Source organism: Pristiophorus japonicus, chromosome 2, assembly GCF_044704955.1.
Source record: "Pristiophorus japonicus isolate sPriJap1 chromosome 2, sPriJap1.hap1, whole genome shotgun sequence".
NCBI classification, from domain to species: domain Eukaryota; kingdom Metazoa; phylum Chordata; class Chondrichthyes; family Pristiophoridae; genus Pristiophorus; species Pristiophorus japonicus.
Window position 1 is genome coordinate 73432682 of NC_091978.1, and position 20563 is coordinate 73453244.

At 43.7% G+C, this 20563-nt stretch overlaps 1 protein-coding gene across 2 annotated transcripts in view; it reads left to right on the forward strand.

The window, feature by feature from the left end:
• Positions 1 to 12342: 12342 nt before the first annotated feature.
• tmem267 (transmembrane protein 267) overlaps positions 12343 to 20563 on the forward strand; it is a 28136-nt gene continuing 19915 nt past the window's right edge. The window contains exon 1 of one of the 2 annotated variants that reach the window (XM_070867962.1): positions 12343 to 12410. The gene's annotated coding sequence lies outside the window, so the exon portion shown is untranslated. The other variant, XM_070867969.1, reaches the window with a different exon arrangement.

Genomic DNA, 20563 nt, shown 5'->3' on the forward strand with positions numbered 1-20563 from the left:
ATTAGGAAAAGGGGATGTGCAACGAGACCTGGGTGTCATGGTATATCAATCATTGAAGTTTGGCATGCAGGTACAGCAGGCGGTGAAGAAGGCAAGTGGCATGTTGGCCTTCATAGCTAGAGGATTTGAGTATAGGAGCAGCGAGGTCTTACTGCAGTTGTACAGAGCCTTGATGAGGCTACACCTGGAATATTGTGTTCAGTTTTGGTCTCCAACTCTGAGGAAGGACGTTCTTGCTATTGAGAGAGTACAGCGAAGATTCACCAGATTGATTCCCGGGATGGCAGGACTGACATATAAGGAGAGACTGGATCAACTGGGCTTGATTTCACTGGAGTTTAGAAGAATGAGAGGGGATCTCATAGAAACACATAAAGTTCTGACGGGGTTGGACAGGTTAGAGGCAGGAAGAATGTTCCCGCTGCTGGAGAGTTCCAGAACCAGGGGTCACAATCTAAGAATAAGAGGTAGGCCATTTAGGACCGAGATGAGGAGAAACTTCTTCACTCAGAGTGGTTAACCTTTGGAATTCTCTGCCACAGAAAGTTGTTGAGGACAGTTCGTTAGATATATTCAAAAGGGAGTTAGATATGGCCCTTGCGGCCAAAGGGATCAAGGGGTATGGAGAGAAAGCAGTAAAGGGATACTGAGGTTGAATGATCAGTCATGATCTTTTTGAATGGTGGTGCAGGCTCGACGGGCTGAATGGCCTGCTCCTGCACCTAATTTCTATGTTTCCCTGCTCCTATACTCTCATCCTCTCGTTATGAAGGCCAATATGCCATTTGCCTTCTTCACTGCCTGCTGTACCTGCATGCCAACTTTCAATGGCTGATGTACCATGACACCCAGGTCTCGTTGCACCTCCCCTTTTCCTTATCTGTCACCATTCAGATAATATTCTGCCTTCCTGTTTTTGCCACCAAAGTGGATGACCTCACATTTATCCACATTATACTGCATCTGCCATGCTTTTGCCCACTCACCTAACCTGTATTAGTCACCCTGCAGCCTCTTAGCATCCTCCTCACAGCTCACACTGCCACCCAGCTTGGTGTCATCTGCAAACTTGGAGATATTACATTCAATTCCTTCGTCTAAATCATTAATGTATATTGTAAATAGCTGGGGTCCCAGCACTGAACCTTGCTGTACCCCACTATTCACTGCCTGCCAATCTGCAAAGGACCTGTTTATTCCTACTCTGCTTCCTGTCTGCCAACCAGTTCTCTATACAAATCAATACATTACCCCCAATCCCATGTGCTTTAATTTTGCACACTAATCTCTTGTGTGGGACCTTGTCAAAAGCTTTTTGAAAGTCCAAATACACCACATCCATTGGTTCTCCCTTGTCCACTCTACTAGTTACATCCTCAAAAAATTCTAGCATGATTTCCCTTTCTTAATCCATGCTGACTTGGACCGGTCCTGTCACTGCTTTCCAAATGTGCTGTTATTACATCTTTAATAATTGATTCCGACATTTTCCCTAACTGGTCTATAATTACCCGTTTTCTTTCTCTTTTTAAAAAGTGGGGGTACATTACCTACCCTCCAGTCCATAGGAACTAATACAGAGTCGATAGACTGTTGGAAAATGATCACCAATGCATCCACTTGTAAGGGGTGGTTTTCAGGGGGTCAGCTTCCCTTCTGACCTTGGATGAGCGGTTCCGAATCGCTCCCACATTCTTTGTTCTAGACACTGGAATTATGAAGGGACTGTGACAGACTTGGACAGACAATCGGTTTCAAGGTAGGTATGGCTTTATTGTGTCTCAAAAAAGTAAAAGGCACACCTTTAACAACACACACAATATTAATACCAATACACACTGAGGGGTACAACACATTGAATAAAATGTCAAATTACAGCCTGTGGGGAAAATAATACAGCTTAAACTCTAAATGGGGTAAAGAGGAGAATGCAGATACATTTACACAAGTTATTCCAGCCTATCCCCCCTCCCAATTCCCCTAACTAAGTTATAGCTCTGGGGTTCCAGGGGCCATGCTCACCAATCCCCTTTTGACCGTTCCAACTCCAGGGTTCGTCTTAGTTGTCCACGTTCTGTAGTCTGTACCCTTTGGTAGCGTGGGACCAGCTTGTTGAGTGGAAAATCTTCGGTTTTGTCGGGTTGGTTCCGATTGACTATTTGGTTGGTCGTGATGGCCCGCAACTTTCCAATAGTCGTTTTGACAGCCAGTTTGCTGTCATGGTGCTGTCCTTCTGGGTTTTAGAGATTCCTTTCGCCGATGTTTCGGGGTCCCACTTTTCGAGGCTGGTTAGAACTTATGCAACGAGACTGCTAACTTAATAGTGTCTCTAGAAGCACACCTAACTGCCAGAACAGGCCTTCAATTATACTAAAACAGGCTTCCTTATCTTTGCCAAATCAGTTCTTTGGCTTTGTTTAAACTGTTCTGTCCTTTGATTTTCAAATGTCTCCTTTGTCAGTGTTTTTGGTGGGCTAGTCAGCAGTAACTCGATTAGGGTGTGATAATGTGCTAGCACTGGTTTTGCATTGTTTTAGGATTGTCCAATTTCCTGACCATCTAGTTGGGCCCATGATTTCCATTGTGCTTGATTGGGTAATTTGATTATCTCTTAGGGGGTGAATTGGTGTTGCATAGTTCCCCCCAGACAGTCTGGGATCCTTAATACACGCATTTGCTTCACAGAGGTTAGCCCCACCTCCTGTATTCGGTAACACTCTTTTGCAGCCAAAATGTTTTAGAATCTTAAAATTGATATGCTCCTTCCCATAGATGTTTAGGGGGTCTCAGGCTTCTGTAATTTAGGTCCATTTTGAATTCTCTTTTCAAAAAGTCCAAACACTGGGGGGGGGGGGGGGTGTCTCCATGAATGTATCCCCTGCAGGCTTCGTCTCCCCCTTTAAAACTCATTTGTGTCCCGAAGTTTTTTCTTCCATTTTAAAAGTCCAGAAAGGGATTCTTCTCCTCTGCAGGGGAAAGGTACCAGGAATCTTTGTGAAATATTGGTAAATTCTGCACACTATTTCTAGGGCCACTTCCTTAAGTATTCATGGATGCAGACTATCAGGCCCTGGGGATTTATCGGTCTTCAATCCCATCAATTTCCCGAACACAATTTCCTGACTAATAACGATTTCCTTCAGTTCCTCCTTCTCGCTAGATCCTCAGTCCCCTCATATTTCCGGAAGGTTATTTGTGTTTTCCTTGGTGAAGACAGAATTGGTTAAATTGGTCTGCCATGTTCTCCATTAAAAATTCACCTGATTCTGACTGCAAGAGACCTACATTTGTCTTCAATCTTTTTTTGGGACGTGAAAGGCTCTGTATAAATGCAAGTCTTTTGTTTTAGAAGTGTTGATTTAAACAAAAGGGAAAAGAGCTAAACAATTATGTTGGTACCACAGGGCTTCTACATGAAGGAGCAGAGCTCTCAACTACTGTGTGAATACCATGCTACCCATACACAGTACTTGTAAAAGCAACTGGATGAATTCCTACAAATGGAAGGATCTTGACTTATGAAGCTATGTGGGTTAATGGGGATAATGGTACCATTTATTGTGATGATCTTGAACTTGCTTGATTGCCTTGGGGTGGGTTGTCAGAGAAGAATATCCCAATTTTTTTTTTCTCTAAATTGGCCTGATTTATTTTCTCTCTTCTCCCCGCCAGGAAATGATATAATGGGGCTAAGGGGCAGGATGGGTTTGCTAATGTGAATAGGTGGCAGCACATTGAGACAAGAGAGATTCAAAGGACCAGCTGGTTTATTCCTCTCTGCTATGTTTGTATGTCTTCACATAACATTAAAAGCCATAACCACAATAATTCAAAAATGGGAGCTAAATCTTCAAAACTCTGTTACATTATATACTCAATAAATTATATTTAAATTATATATAAATATAAGGTTTGGGACAAGAGAAAACCATCAGGCTAGCCCCATTAACGCAGGAACGTAACTTAAGAACATAAGAAATAGGAGTAGGCCATTTGGCCCCTCAAGCCTGCTCCGCCATTCAATAAGATCATGGCTGATCTGATCATGGACTCGGCTCTACTTCCCTGCCCGCTCCCCATAACCCATTACTTCCTTATCGCTCAAAAGTCTGTCTATCTCTGCCTTAAATATATTCAATGATCCAGCCTCCACAGCTCTCGGGCAGAGAATTCCATGGATTTACAAACCTCAGAGAAGAAATTTCTCATCTCAGTTTTAAATGGGCAGCCCTTTATTCTGAGACTATGTCCCCTAGTTTTAGTTTCCACTATGAGTAGAAATATCCTCTCTGCATCCACCTTATCGAGCTCCCTCATTATCTTATATGTTTCAATAAGATCACCTCTCATTCTTCTGAATTCCAATGTGCATAGGCCCAACCTACTCAACCTATCTTCATAAGTCACCCCCTCATCTCTGGAATCAACGTAGAGAAACCTTCTCTGAACAGCCTTCAATGCAAGTATATCCTTCCTTTAAATATAAGAAATAGGAACAGGAGTAGGCCATACGGCCCCTCGAGCCTGTTCCGCCATTTAATACGATCATGGCTGATCCGATCATGGACTCAGGTCCACTTCCCTGCCCGCTCTCTATAACTCCTTATTCCATTATCGTTTAAGAAACTCTGTCTTAAATTTATTCAATGTCCCAGGTTCCACAGCTTTCTGAGGCAGTGAATTCCACAGATTCACAACCCTCTGAAAGAAGAAATTTCTCTTCGTCTCAGTTTGAAATGGGCAGCCCCTTATTCTAAGATTATGCCCTCTAGTTTTAGTCTGCCCCATCAGTGAAAACATCATCTCTGCATCCACCCTGTCAAGCCCCTCATAATCTTATATATTTCAATAAGATCACCTCTCATTCTTCTGAATTCTAATGAGTAGAGGCCCAACCTACTCAACCTTTTCTCATAAGTCAACCTCCTCATCCCCGGAATCAACCTTGTGAACCTTCTCTGAACTGCCTCCAAAGCAAGTATATCCTTTCGTAAATATGGAAACCAAAACTACACGCAGTATTCCAGGTGTGGCCTCACCAATACCCTGTACAACTGTGGCAAGACTTCCCTGCCTTTATACTCCATCCCCTTTGCAATAAAGGCCAAGATTCATTTGCCTTGCTGATCACTTGCTGTACCTGCATACTAACCTTTTGTGTTTCATGCACAAGTATCCCCAGGTCCTGCTGTACTGCAGCACTTTGCAATTTTTCTCCATTTAAATAATAACTTGCTCTTTGATTTTTGTCTGCCAAAGTGCATGACCTCACACTTTCCAACATTATACTCCATATGCCAAATTTTTGCCTGCTCAATTAGCCTGTCTATATCCCTTTGCCGATTATTTGTGTACTCCTCACAATTTGCTTTCCCACCCATCTTCGTATCATCAGCAAACTTGGCTATATAACACTCTGTCCCTTCATCCAAATCATTAATATAGATTGAGGACCCAGCAACGATCCTTGCGACACTCCACTAGTCACTGTTTGCCAACCAGAAAATTACCCATTTATCCCAACTCTCTTCTGTTCGTTGGCCAATCCTTTATCCATGCTAATATATTACCTCCAAGTGCGTGAGCTTTAATTTTGTGCAGTAAACTCTTACGTGGCACCTTATCGAATGCCTTCTAGAAATCCAAATGCACCGCATCCACTGGTTCCCCCTTATCCACCCTGCTCATTACATCCTCAAAGAACTCCAGCAAATTTGTCAAACATGATTTCCCTTTCATAAAACCATGCTGACTCTGCTTGATTGAATCATGCTTTTCCAATATCCCGCTACTGCATCCTTAATAATGGACTCCAGCATTTTCCCAACGACAGATGTTAGGTTGACTGGTCTATAGTTTCCTGCTTTTTGTCTGCCACCTTTTTTAAATAGGGGTGTTACATTTACGGTTTTCCAATCTGCTGGGACCGCCCCAGAATCCAGGGAATTTTGGTAGATTACAACCAATGCATCTACTATCTCTGCAGCCACTTCTTTTAAGACCCTAGGACGTAAGCCATCAGGTCCAGGGGACTTGTCTGCCTTTAGTCCCATTATTTTACAGAGTACTACTTCATTAGTGGTGGTGATTGTATTAAGTTCCTCCCTCCCTATAGCCCCTTAATTATCCATTGTTGGGATGTTTTTAGTGACCACTACCATGAAGACCAATACAGAACATTTGTTCAACGTCTCTGCCATTTCCCTGTTCTCCATTATTAATTCCCCAGTCTCATCCTCTGGAGGACCAACATTTACCTTAGCCACTCTTTTTTCCTTTTTATGTATCTGTAGAAACTTTTACTATCTGTTTTTATATTTCGTGCTAGTTTACTTTCATAATCTATCTTCCCTCTCTATCATTTTTTAGTCGTTATTTGCTTGCTTTTAAAAATTTCCCAATCCTCACTAGTCTTGGGTACATTGTATGTCCTTGTTTTCACACAATAATGTGTGAATACCAAATTGACTTGGAATGGGCTGTTTTTCCGCAATCCCTCCACCCAGACTGGTTAGAAAAGTGAATCAAACTGGAGAAGCAATCAGCTACAGAAAAGAAAAGGCCAATGAGACAGCCCCTCGTGGTGTCCAGGGTACCAACAGAATTAAGTGACTTAAGCTTTTGATGTTTGTTATGGACTTGACCTCCTATAAAAGCAGACTAGTAAGCTCAAATCATAGGACAGGTCCATAGAATGCGCAAGTGAATACAAACCATTCTAACACAGTTTTGCTATTTAAAAAAAAATGAAAAATGCTGGAAATACTCATGGTCAAGCAGAATCTGTGGAAAGAGAAACAGTATGTTTCAGGTTGATGACATATCGTCAGACCTGGAAAAGATTAAAGATGGAATAGGTTTTAAGCAAGTACAGAGGCAAGGGGGATGAGAGGAAAGATCAAACTGGAAGGACTGTGATAGGGTGGAAGGCAGGAGAGATTAAATGACAAAAGGTATGATGGTGAAAGGAGATCGTAATGGAAAAAGTAAAGAAAGAATAGATGAGGCTAGAGATGTGAGGGGACCAATGGTGGTATTGTGATGTATGTTTGACATAGGATTTAATTTTTTGAGGAGGACACAATGTGGACAGCGGTGGCTGTTGCCTATATCAACTTCCCAAAGGCATTTGATGAGGTTCGACACGAGATTATTCCTAAAAATTGGAGCGTGTGGAAAAGGAGATAACTTTTAAGTTATGGGTTGAAAATTGGTTTGGCGATATGAATCAGAGGAGGGATAAAGGAAACTTACTCTGGTAGATTGTGATAAATGTTCTTTCCAGAGTTTTATACCATGACGTCCGTGTGAGACCTGAGCTAACTCATGGGAGAGGGTTCGAAGAGATGATTGAAGCTGGGTCAAAGGAAGGATTTTGAGAAGGTTTTCAAACTGAGCAGGAAGTACAGAAAGAAAGGTTTAGGAAGAGAGTTCAAGACAATAGGATCACTGAAGGGCCTGCTACCATTGGTGGGACAAATGGAAGGGACAATGCAGAGGAGGCCAGTGTCAACAGATTGAAGGATGTGGGAGGATGGAGAAAGATTCCATAGGTAGGAAGTATCAAAACTGTTGAAGATTTTAAGGTGAATGTAATGATTTGACATTGAATGCATTGGGTGATGGGGAGTAGGTCAATGAGGAAAGGTGATACATTTTGGAAAAGTTGGAATTTATGGAGGGTGAATGATCCAAAACAAGCAAGAAAAGTATTGGAATCATGAGATTGGAAGTGACGACGTTTTTGAGCAGCAGAGGAGGAAGCGGTCATGGTGATGGAGAAGATGTGAGATTTGAAGCGCAACTCGGTCAAATAAGATGCTGAGGTTGTGCGTCGCTTTGTTCAGCTTGAATAAGTGGCCAAGGAGGGAGATGGAAACAGTGGCAAGGGAGAGGGATTTATGGTGCGCATCAGCAAAGATGGCATCAATGTTCCAGATGTTCTATTCTAACTGGCCAGTCTTTGCTCAGTGCACTAACCAAATTAAAGTGACCATAAATGACAGACAAATGTTAATAGCATCTTTTATGATACAAAATTAGAAATATCTGCAATCCCATAAATTTATCACCTGGTTTTCTAACAGATTAATGAAACTAAACGCTGGAAATGAAAAACAAAACCAGAAAATATTGCAAGTATACAGAGCAACCAGGAAAGGTTAACCATCTTGGATATATAACCATGTTTTGCCAAAGGATGTCACCAGAAATGTTAACTTGCCTTTTGGAACATAGGAACAAGGGTAAGCCTTTCAGCCCTCGAGCCTGTTCCACCATTCAAATAAATCATGGTTGATCTGTATCTAAACTCTCATCTATCTGCATTGGCTCCGTAATCTATAATATCCTTGCCTAACAAAAATGTATTTATGTTCTGCAACATTTTGTTGTTTCTACTGAATTCGTTGCTGTTACCTAAATGTTTACTTTATACTTTGTTTTCACGCTCGGGATGTGGGCGTCGTTGGTAGTCGGCATTTATTAACCATCCCCTAGTTTCCTTTGACAAGGTGATAGTGAGCTGCCTTCTTGAACTGCTGCAGTCCACGTGGTGAAGGACTCCCAGTGCTGTTAGGTAGGTAGTGAGTTCCAGGATTTTGACCCTGCGACAATGAAGGAATGGTTAATTGCTAATGTTGGACTGGTCCTGACCTGGAGGGGAATTTGGAGGGGATGGTGTTGCAACAACAACAACAATTTGCATTTATATTGCTCCTTTAACATAGTAAAATGTCCTAAAGCGCTTCTCAGGAGTGTTATCAAACAAAATTTGACATCAAGCATTACAAGGAGATATTAGGTCAGGTGTCCAAAAGCTTTGTTAAAGAGCTAGGTTTTAGGGAGCGCCTTAGATGAAAATAGAGAGGCGGAGAGATTTAGGGAGGGAATTCCAGAGCCTCGGACCTAGGTAGCTGAAGGCACGGCCTCATGGTGGAGCGATTAAAATCGGGGATGTGCAAGAGACCAGAATTGGAGGTGCACAGTGATCTCGGAGGGTTGTAGGGCTGGAAGAGGGTGCAGAGATAGGGAGGGAGGAGACCAAGGAGGGTTTTGAAAAACAAGGAGAATAATTTTAAAATCAAGGCATTGCAGGACCGGCAACCAATGTAGATCAGCGAACATAGGGATAATGGGTGAACAGGCAGCAGAGTTTTGGATGAGTTCAAGTTTAAGGAGGGTGGAAGATGAGAGGCTGGCCAGGAGAGCATTAGAATAATCAAGGCTAGAGGTAACAAAGGCATGGATGCGTGTTTAAGCAGTAGATGAGCTTAGATGGCCGATGTTACAGAGATGGAAGTAGATGGATAGAGCGGATATGTAGTTGGGACCTCATCTCGGATCAAATAGGATACCAAGGATACGAACGTTGACTGACAGAGAAAGACTATCTGGTCCATCGAGCCTGTCCCACACAACTGCGATACCATGTGTATCACAACATATACACTCCACCCCACCCAAAACCAGGTGATTTCTTGGCAGAGGCAAAAAAAAGCTTTTTAAAAAAACCCAGGGCAATTTGAGAAAAAAATCTGGGAAATTTCTTTCTAACTCATCTAGGCAATCAAAACTAGTCCAGAAGATCACTCTAGCCTTGAATTCCCTGCAATCAATCATAGGCAGTCCCTCAAACCAAGGATGACTTGCTTCCATGTCAAAAAGTTCATAAGTGTTTCAATGAAGGACCTAAAATTCCAGGTCCTGAACTAAATCTTGAAGAGTGGAAGATGCCTGTGCTTGGATTTTTTTAACGTGGTGGCCGTTGCACACCAGCCACAACACGGGCTTGACAGAGCTAGGTCTTGATCCAGTGGCAAGGATTAACCAAGATGACTGGAGACCAGTTCTGCTGCATGGATCTAGTGAGCACACATATCGCAATGTGGGCTGGCCCATGCTGCCTCTGGGCCCTCGCCTCTTCTGGGCCTCGAACTCGTGCCTCTCCTGGGCCCCGATCACATCCCTCTACAATCTCTCGCCGCTCCTGCTGAACCTGCCCACGCTCCAATCACCGACCTGGATCTTGGTGACATCCCTTTTCACTGCCGTTGCTGTCCTGCTCCAGCACGTGCTGCTCCCTGGAGTGGTATGCCGCCATGCTGCTCCTTCCTGCTCCGATGGTGCTCGCAGGCTGGGGGCCATGCAGACTGCTGGGCCAGGCCGCCACGCTGCTCCTTCCGCTCCTCGGCCTGCTCCGATGGTGCTTGCAGGCTGGGGACTGCTCAGCCTGCAGTATCTACCTTCTGTAAGAGGTGTTCTCAGCAGAACCAGAAACAAATCCAGCTTTTTCTTGATGGAATTCAGCGAGTCTGCATCTACCACACAAAATGCCACTTGTTTCAGAGGTCTACTACTCTCTGGGAAAAGAACCAACTCCTCACGTCTAACCTAGATCTAGCCCTGTACAAATTAAATTTGTGACCCCTGATCCTGCCTAACCCATTTAATTGAAATAATCAGAGTCGAGGATGACTTGCTTCCACACTAAAAATGTGTACTCAACCGTCTTAACTCATTTTAAACAGTGGAAGATGCCTGTACATGAATTCTTTAAAGTGGAATGGCCGTTGCACACCAGCCACCTCACGGGCTTGGCAGAGCAAGGTCTTGGTTCAGTGGCAAGGGGATTCAAGACGACTGGAGACCAGGCTCCGCCGCATGTAGCCAATACATATACACACAAACTCAAACATACTCCTACTGTCCTCTTTCCTTCCTCCTTCCCACAGGATCTCTCTACATGGAATTCATAGTCTGCAATGTGAGCCTCACAACCTCACATCCTCGCTATTGGCCCATGCTGCGCCTTCCCTTGGTCTTGTCCATGCTGCTCCACCTCTGGGCTCCGACCTCTCCGTGCTGCTTCCGACCTCTGCTCCTCACCGCTTCCGACCTCCGTGTTATTGATTCACTACCAGATGGAACACCATCTATTCCCTTCATTATCTTATAAACCTCAATAAAATCCCCCTAAGTTTACGCTGCTCTCAGGTTTAAGAGTCCCAAATTTTTGAGCCTATCTTGATAACCACGATGCTTTAGACTTGGATTTAGTCTAGCGGCCCGCTTCTGCACCCTTTCCAGAGTCTCAGTATCACCCACTATGTGAGGAGACCGAAACTGGACACAGTATTCCAAGTGAGGCCTGACTAAGGTCTTATACAAGGTCAAAACAGTATGCTTCGTTTTGTATTCAATTGTCCTATAGATACACCCCAATGCTTGATTTGCTCTAGCTATTGCTGCATAGCATTGCTCATGTACTTTTAAGGATGTATGCATTAGAATGCCAAAATCTCTATCTCCAACATCTTTAATGCCTTTCCCTGAAGGGTCATAGAGTGTATGAATGTTGAGTATTTATCCTGCCCACATGCATAACACTGCACTCCTCTAAGTTATACATCATTTTGCAGATTTGAGCCCAATCTCCCAACACATTAAGATCTACCTGAAGCAGACAAGCATCTTCTACAATTCGAACACTTGCAGATCTTACGAATGGTCTGTTTCAGCCTCAGACAATTACAAGGTAGGGGGTGGAGTCGGTGGATAGGGAATTGTGTATTTCCATGTACTGGCTACCGTTGTCCTTCTCAGGGGTCAAGGTCATGGGCTTGAGAGTTGCTGCCGAAGAAGCCTTGGCGAGTTACTGCAGTGTATCCTGCAGATGGTACACACTGCTGTCACGATGCGCTGGTGGTGGAGGGAGTGGATGGTTAAGCTGGTGATTAGGTTCTGATTAAGCAGAGCTGCTTTGGCGTGGACAGTGTCGAGCTGCTTGAGTGTTGTTGGTGCTGCACTCATCCAGGCAAGTTCTGACCTACTTTAGTACCCACTGCCTGCTGTCCAAAAAGCCGAAGCTGATTTAAGTGTTTATATTCTCACAAGGGGCTTTCCTACTGAGTGACAGCAGCCAGGATGACAAGCCAGGTTTCGCCTTGACATTGTTCTCCCGCGCATGCGCACCGATATCCAATGCCGAATGCATACACTCACGGGCCAGTCCTGTTTTACAAAGAACTGACGATTAAAAGTTTACCGAGCATAACATTTACTATCATAATGCAGTAAAACAAGCGCGATTGGGGTTTTTCTTTCCGTCATTAGCGTCGCATAACGACTCGATTACAGTGAGCGTTCTTTATTCGGGTGATTGACGTGAGATCTGACCAATCAGATGAAAGGAAGGAGAGGCAGAACCAACGGTAATCAACGGAGGTGGTGGCGCGCGCGGGGCGGGCGCTGCGTCTGATCGACGTGAGTATCCAACCAATTGAGGAAAGGCTGCGGGAGGTCGCCGGCCAATCAGCGCGGGGATAAGCCAGGTGGGGGCGGCGGCGGCAGCGGGCGGGGAGCGGGAGCGCGAGCGCGCGGGCGGCTGATGAGCTGAGCGAAGCCGGCAGGTAGGAAGCAGAGAGATTGAGGAGACCGTTGCTCGCTGCACTTAAACACCGTGTAGCCACTAATTAGTACCAGTATCTCGATGATGAGGTGTTCTGCCGGTTCTCACTGATGGGTCAAAAGGTGCCTGTCACTGGTAGAGTGAGGCCTGGGCAGCCGGGGATGCCATGGGCTGAGGCTGGCACTGGCAATGGGCTGGGCTGGGCTGGGCTGGGCTGAGCTAATTAGCGCACGTACCAAAAGCTTTTAATAATAGTGCATATACTTCCTCATTGAACTGTGCATCGATCCGTGTGTCCATGTTTACGGTCGCTGTCCATCTACTAAATTAAGGTCAGTACGGGAGAAATAGAGATGAGATTCCCATCAAGCTAAGATGTGTATTTCTAATACAGTAATCGATAACATCAGAGGCTAGGTTCTTCGGTTTGCTCACAAGTCAGTTTATAATGTGAGTGTGTGATTTATATATATTATATGTTGATTGATTAATAACATAAACGGCTAGAAATACCCAGCGAGCAAGCAAGCATCTATCTAAAAGAGGTTGAAGCTTTGTGTGGGAGCCATGATTAAAATTCCTCCCCCAAAACATTACATTTTTGATTCAAGTGCTGAAAATGTGATCTATTTTCAACATTTTCTGCATGTATTCCATATTTCTAGCATTTGTGGTCTTTCCCTCCCAAATACTTAGTTTTGTGCATCTACCGAAGGGATTGGAGGATAATAACATTTGTTAAATTTAGTTTTTTTCCCCAAAGAAGCAAGATTCCATAATCTACAAATATACATAACAGATGTTTGAAAACCTAATTAAATTTTTAATGCATTTTGCTTGTACCATTTTCTCATCAAACTATGAAAAATGTATTGAAAATTGTTTAGGTACATTGAGTATTCGAAAGCAGTATTCTTTTTAGTGACAGTGTTCTTGCTATTACCATCAGTAATCTGTCAGTTAGAAAATGTAATTTTGTATTTCAAACAGCATTACTCTCCAATCCTACCTATCTTAACATTTTAAATATGTTTCGGCTAAGAAATCTGCAGATACACCTCCAGCCCATGTTCAAAGGGATTCCAAGGTACAGTTACAAAAACAATAGGGTCAATAGTCATTTCAGCTAATCCAGAGGACTGTAAGGGTTAAAGATGTACAAGAGTAGGTCTTTTATGTAAAATTTAAGTATCTTGCAGAGCAGAAAGAATGTAATAGTTTGTGGCATTATATGATTCTTGGGGCATACATCTAATGTATTAATACTTCTTCACCGAATATGTTGGGATACAACTTATTCCTATAATAACTGTGGAAATATTTATGCAATAGGCTTAAATGAACAATCACTAAATAATCAATAGCCAAAAGGGTAATTGAAGAACAACAAACTAATTTATTTATACAAATGCAATTTTCCTTAAAATATTACAAGGTATTCATGCTAAATTTGCTAAGTGAACAAAAAATGCTGAAAATAGAAAGCATCAGGTTAATCAATATTTGAAAAAGAAAATAGGCTAGCATTTCAGGTGTGATCTTTCATTCGAGTTAATTTCTTTTTCAGATACTGACTGGCCTGCTGTGTATTTGCAACGTTTATCTGTATAATTTCAGAGTTCCAGCACTTATTTATTTTTATTGGAGTTATAGATGCTGTATGGTTAAATTATCACCTGTCAGGCCATTCATAGGTGGAATATATTTAGCTCAATATACTAATTATTCCAACGTATTAAAAAAATGATGTTTGTACATTTACTGGAAATCTGAGGTGTGTCTTGTTAGTATATTTCATTCATTAAAACTGATGGTTAGAAGAAGCCTGGGAGCAGACATTTTGGGTAGAATATGTAATGTGAAATTGCAAGATTTTATTTCAGTGACTTCATAGTAAGGGCAGAATTATCATTTGACCAGAGACTTAGCTGTGTATTTAGATCCCTTCCAGTCACTCCTTTTGTGGATTAAGGAATATGTGAAGGAGATTCTATAGTGGGAGTGCTCTGGTTTGGCATGCACTATTCTTCCTTTCAAGGAAGGACTACAGTGTACAATCCTTTACCATCTGCTGTCCCTGTAAGGGGTTATCCATTTTGTTTGTCGTTTCCTTCAGCTCCTGAAAAATCTTTTACAAAAATATTGCTACATATCTTTAATTAAGGCCTAAAGTATAGAACAAAAGCTAAGAGCATTGCCTCAGGCTGGTAGTAAGGAAAGGTATTCTTTTGCAAAACAAATTTCAAGGATTGCTTTCCTGCGTATGCAGGAGCTCCTGTGATGATTGGAATTCTCCGAAGAATGCTTCATACTGGTGTTTATGCACCGCATTTAGTAAAGTAATGCTGCTGATTAGATTTTAAAATTTAAGCAGAGTTTGTATCATCGACCAGCTACCCAGTTAATTCCAAGCAGAAGTGGCAGTTATCACTGACCGCATTAATTACTGTCAGTAATCTCAGATTGCGTTTGATAATGTTCCTGTGAAGTACCTTGAGAAGTTTTACTCTGTTAAAGGCACTGTTGCTGGATAAGGGGGGTTTGTAGTTCTTGCTGCCAGCTGGAATCTTGCCAAGAAAGACTTGCATATATGTTGCGACTTTCACGATCTTGGGACGTCCCAAAGTGCTTTACAGCCAATGAAGTAATTTTGAAGTGTAGTCACTGTTATAATGTTGGAAACGCAGCAGCCAATTTGCATACAGTAAGCACCCACAAACCATGATAACGACCAGATAATCCATGCTGGAAAACTGCATGCTGGAAATATGAAATAAAAACAGAAAATTCTCTCAGTGCAGTAGGTTCATTGGCATCTTTTTTATTAAAAAAAAGACAAGTTAATATTTCAGATGGAATCTGTATATCAGAACTGTCATGATCAGGCAGAAGAGCCCCTTTACAAGACTGACCAAAAAAAAAGGGGGCGTGGAGAATAACAGGTGGCCACAAGAATACAATTGTGCTAGTTACTTTTACCAAGAGAAAAATTGATTTTTGAAAATATAATCAAAACAAGAAGGGTGGGGAACAAGGGGAATAAGACAAAGAAACCAAGGAAAATCATGATGAAGAAAGGAGTAGACTTCTTCAAGACTGGAAAAGAAGTGGCAGTAAATCATAATGGTTTAAAAGTAATGCCTTTTGATTTTGGTCAGTCCAATGTAGGATTCTCTTGCCTGACCATGCTAATTCTGACAGGATTCCATAGAAACATAGAAAATAGGTGCAGGAATAGGCCATTCGGCCCTTTGAGCCTGCACCACCATTCAGTACCCCATTCCTGCTTTCCATACCCCTTGATCCCTTTAGTCATAAGGGCCACATCTAACTCCCTTTTGAATATATCTAACAAACTGGCCTCAACGACTTTCTGCGGTAGAGAATTCCACAGGTTCACAATTCTCTGAGTGAAGAAGTTTCTCCTCATCTCGGTCCTAAATGGCTTACCCTTATCCTTGGACTGTGACCCCTGGTTCTGGACTTCCCCAACATTGGGAACATTCTTCCTGCATCTAATCTGTCCAATCCCATCAGAATGTAATATGTTTCTATGAGATCCCCTCTCATTCTTTTAAATTCCGGTGAATATAAGCCGAGTCGATCCAGTCTTTCTTAATATGTCAGTCCTGCCATCCCGGGAATTGGTCTGGTGAACCTTCGCTGCACTCCCTCAATAGCAAGAATGTCCTTCCTCAGATTAGGAGACCAAAACATTAATCTTTTCTCTTTCAGATACTGATTAACTATATATCGCCAGCATTTTCCCATGTCAACGACAACTTGCATTTATCTGGCACCTTTAACATAGAAAAACGTCCCAAGGTACTTCACAGAAACGTAATCAGACAGAAATTGATACTGAGTCGAAGAAGGAGATATTAGGAGGGTGACTAAAAGTTTTGTCAAATATATGGATTTTAATGAGGGTCTTAAAGAAAGAGAGGTAAGTGAGAGGTGTATAAGTTTAGGGAAGGAATTCCAAAGTTCAGGGCCTAAATGGCTACAGGCCAATGGTGGGGTAATGAGAGTGGGGGATTCATAAGAGGCCAGAATTGAAGGAACTCCCAAGTTCTTGTAGGGTTGCAGAACTGCAGAAGGTTACAGAGATAGGGAAGCAAGGAATTTGAACATGATGATGAGAATTTTAAATTTGAGGTGTTGGTGGACCGAGATTCAATGCAGGTTAGCGAGGACAGTGATGAGTGGGACTATGGGCAGCAGAATTTTGGAAGAGCTGAATTTTATGGAGGATGGGAGGTTGGTCAGGATAGCATTGGAATAGTCAAGTCTGGAGGTAATAAAGGCTTCGATGTGGATTTTGGTAGCAGATGGACAGAGACAGGGATGGTGATGGACAACGTTATGGGTGGAAATAGGCTGTCTTTGTGATGTCGAGGATATGGGGTCAGAAACTCAGCTCAAGGTTAAATAGTATCCCTTGGTTGTGAACAGTCTGGCACAATCTGAGACAGTGGCCAGGAAGGGGGATGGAATCAGTGACCAGGGTATGGCCTTTATGGCGGTGCTGAAGATGATGGTTTTGGTCTTTTCAGTGTTTAATTTGGAAGTAATTGCGGTTGATCTGGAACTGGATGTTGGACAAGCAATGGAGAGAAGCCATAGAGAGATAGAGCAGGGTGTTGTCTGTGTACATGTATGACCTGACCCCATGTACCTTGGATTTACATAAGAACATAAGAAATAGGAACAGGAGTAGGCCATTCCGCCACTCGAGCCTGCTCCACCATTCATTGATCATTGTTATATATGTATACTTGTATTTACTCTGTACAGCCACCAGAGGGTTCATCCCCTGGAGTCCCAAGGGATCCCATAATCCCTTGGGAGCACAGGTATTTAAGGAGGCTTCACAGATTGGAGAGGCACTCTGGAGACCTGCAATAAAAGACTACGGTCACACTTTACTTTGAGCTCACAGTGTTCAGTCTGACTCTTTCTCCATACACAACAACTGGCGACGAGATACAAATAGTGAACCCAAAGATGCAAAGGACAGTGGGCATCCTGGAGAAATTCTCGGAGGGAGATGATTGGGAAACTTTTATGGATTGACTCGACCAATACTTCGTGGCCAACGAACTAGATGGAGAAGAGAGCGCTGCCAAACGAAGGGCAATCCTCCTCACCGCCTGTGGGGCACCAACGTATGGCCTCATGAAGAATTTGCTCACTCCAGCGAAACCCATGGAGAAATCATATGACGATTTGTGCACACTGGTCTTAGAGCATTTGAACCCGAAGGAAAGCATTCTGATGGTGAGGTGCCGGTTCTACACCTACAAAAGGTCTGAAGGCCAGGAAGTGGCGAGTTATGTCGCCGAGCTAAGACGCCTTGTAGGACATTGCGAATTTGAAGGACATTTGGAGCACATGCTCAAAGACTTTTTCGTACTTGGCATTGGCCACGAAACCATACTTTGCAAACTTTTGACTGTAGAGACCCCAACCTTGAGTAAGACCATAGCGATAGCCCAGGTGTTCATTGCCACCAGTGACAATACGAAGCAAATCTCTCAGCACACAAGTGCTGCTACAAGTACTGTGAACAAAGTGGTGATGTTTTCAAATCGTAATGTACAGGACAGGTCACACATACCTGCAGCTACACATCCGCAGATGTCTCAGAATCCACCATCAAGGATGATGAATGCAAGGCCATTAACACTTTGTTGGTACTGCGGGGGTGATCATCATTTCCATTCATGCCGATTCAAAGAGTACATTTGCAAGGGCTGTGGAACAATGGGACACCTCCAACGAGTGTGCAGGCGAGCTGCAAAGCCTGTTAAATCTGCAAACCACCATGTTGCAGAGGAGGACAGATCCACGGAGGATCACAACGAACCAGAGCCTCAGATCAAGGAGGCAGAGGTACATGGGGTGCACACATTCACCATTCTGTTGTATGATCCATGTAAGCGTTTGGTATAAGCATGTGATGCGGCGTCATATGGCGTCGGGTGTGTATTGCAACAAGCTAATGATTAAGGGAAACTGCAACCGGTTGTTTTTGAATCCAGGAGTCTGTCTAAGGCTGAGAGAGCCTACAGCAAGATTGAGAAAGAAGCATTAGCGTGTGTCTATGGGATAAAGAAAATGCATCAATACCTGTTTGGGCTAAAATTCGAATTGGAAACTGACCGTAGGCCACTATATCCCTGTTCTCCGAGAAATAAAGGGATAAATACCAACGCATTGGCCCGCATCCAGAGATGGGCGCTCACGTTGTCCGCATACAACTACGCGATCCGCCACAGGCCAGGCACAGAAAACTGCGCTGATGCTCTCAGTAGGCGGCCATTGCCCACCACGGGGGTGGAAATGATGCAGCCGCAGATCTAGCCATGGTTATGGAAGCATTTGAGAGTGAGCAATCACCCGTCACTGCCCGGCAGATCAAAACCTAGACAAGCCAGGACCCCTTATTATCTCTAGTCAAAAGCTGTATGCTTCACGGGAGCTGGTCCAGTGTCCCAGTGGAAATGCTGGAAGAGATAAAGCCGTTCCAGCGGCGCAAAGATGAAATGTCTATACAGGCAGACTGCCTTCTATGGGGTAATCGAGTAGTGGTCCCCAAGAAGGGCAGAGACACCTTCATCAATGACCTCCACAGTACCCACCCAGGCATCGTAATGATGAAAGCGACAGCCAGATCCCACGTGCGGTGGCCCGGTATCGATGCAGACTTAGAGTCTTGCGTTCACAGATGTAATACATGCTCGCAGTTAAACAATGTACCCAGGGAGGCGCCCCCACGTTTATGGTCTTGGCCCTCCAAACCGTGATCTAGGGTACATGTCGACTTTGCAGGCCCGTTCTTAGGTAAAATGTTCCTTGTGGTTGTAGACGAATACTCCAAGTGGATTGAATGTGGGATAATATCGGCTAGCACGTCCGCTGCCACCACTGAAAGCCTGCGTTCATGTTTGCCACACAAGGCCTACCCGATGTCCTGGTGAGCGACAACAGGCCATGTTTTACCAGTGCTGAGTTCAAAGAATTCATGAACATAACGGGCTCAAACATGTCACATCTGCCCCGTTTAAACCAGCGTCCAATGGTCAGGCAGAGAGAGCAGTGCAAACCATCAAGCAAGGCTTGAAGTGGGTAACTGAAGGCTCACTGCAGATTCGCCTATCCCGAGTCCTGCTTGGCTACCGCACGAGACACCACTCACTCACTGGGATCCCACCTGCTGAACTGCTCATGCAAAGAGCACTTAAGACAAGGCTCTCACTAGTTCACCCTGATCTACATGAACAGGTAGAGAGCAGGCAGCTTCAACAAAATGCATACCATGATGGCGCAAATGTGTCACGTGAGATTGAAATCAATGATCCTGTATTTGTATTAAATTATGGACAAGGTCCCAAGTGGCTTCCCGGCACTGTCGTGGCCAACGAGGGGAGCAGGGTGTTTCGGGTCAAACTTTCAAATGGACTCATTCACCGGAAACACTTGGACAAAATCAAACTCAGATTCACGGACTATCCTGAGCAAACCCATCTTGGACCCTACCTTTTTTGATCCCCCAACATCACGGTTGACCACGAAGCAGAACCCATCATCCACAGCAGCCCAGCAGGACCCAACACACCAGGCAGCCCAGCAAGGCTAGCTGCACAGCAGCCGAGCAAGGGCCCAACAAATGATCCAACAATACCAGCTTTCACACTGAGACAATCAACCAGGGCAGGAAGGGCCCCAGATCGACTCGCATTGTAAATAGTTACACTGTTGACTTTGGGAGGGAGTGTTATATATGTATACTTGTATTTACTCTGTACAGCCACCAGAGGGCTCATCCCCTGGAGTCTTAAGAGATCCCATAATCCCTTGGGAGCACAGGTATTTAAGAAGGCTTCACAGGTTGGAGAGGCACTCTGGAGACCTGCAATAAAAGACTAAGGTCACACTTTACTTTGAGCTCACAATGTTCATAACAATCATAACCTCAGTTGAAAATTAAAGCAGTTTCCTAAAAGGACAAAGGGTGTTAATAAAACAAGCCTGAAGGCTTTGTGTCTTAATGCAAGGAGTATCCGCAATAAGGTGGATGAATTAATTGTGCAAATAGATGTTAACAAATATGATGTGATTGGGATTACGGAGACGTGGCTCCAGGATGAT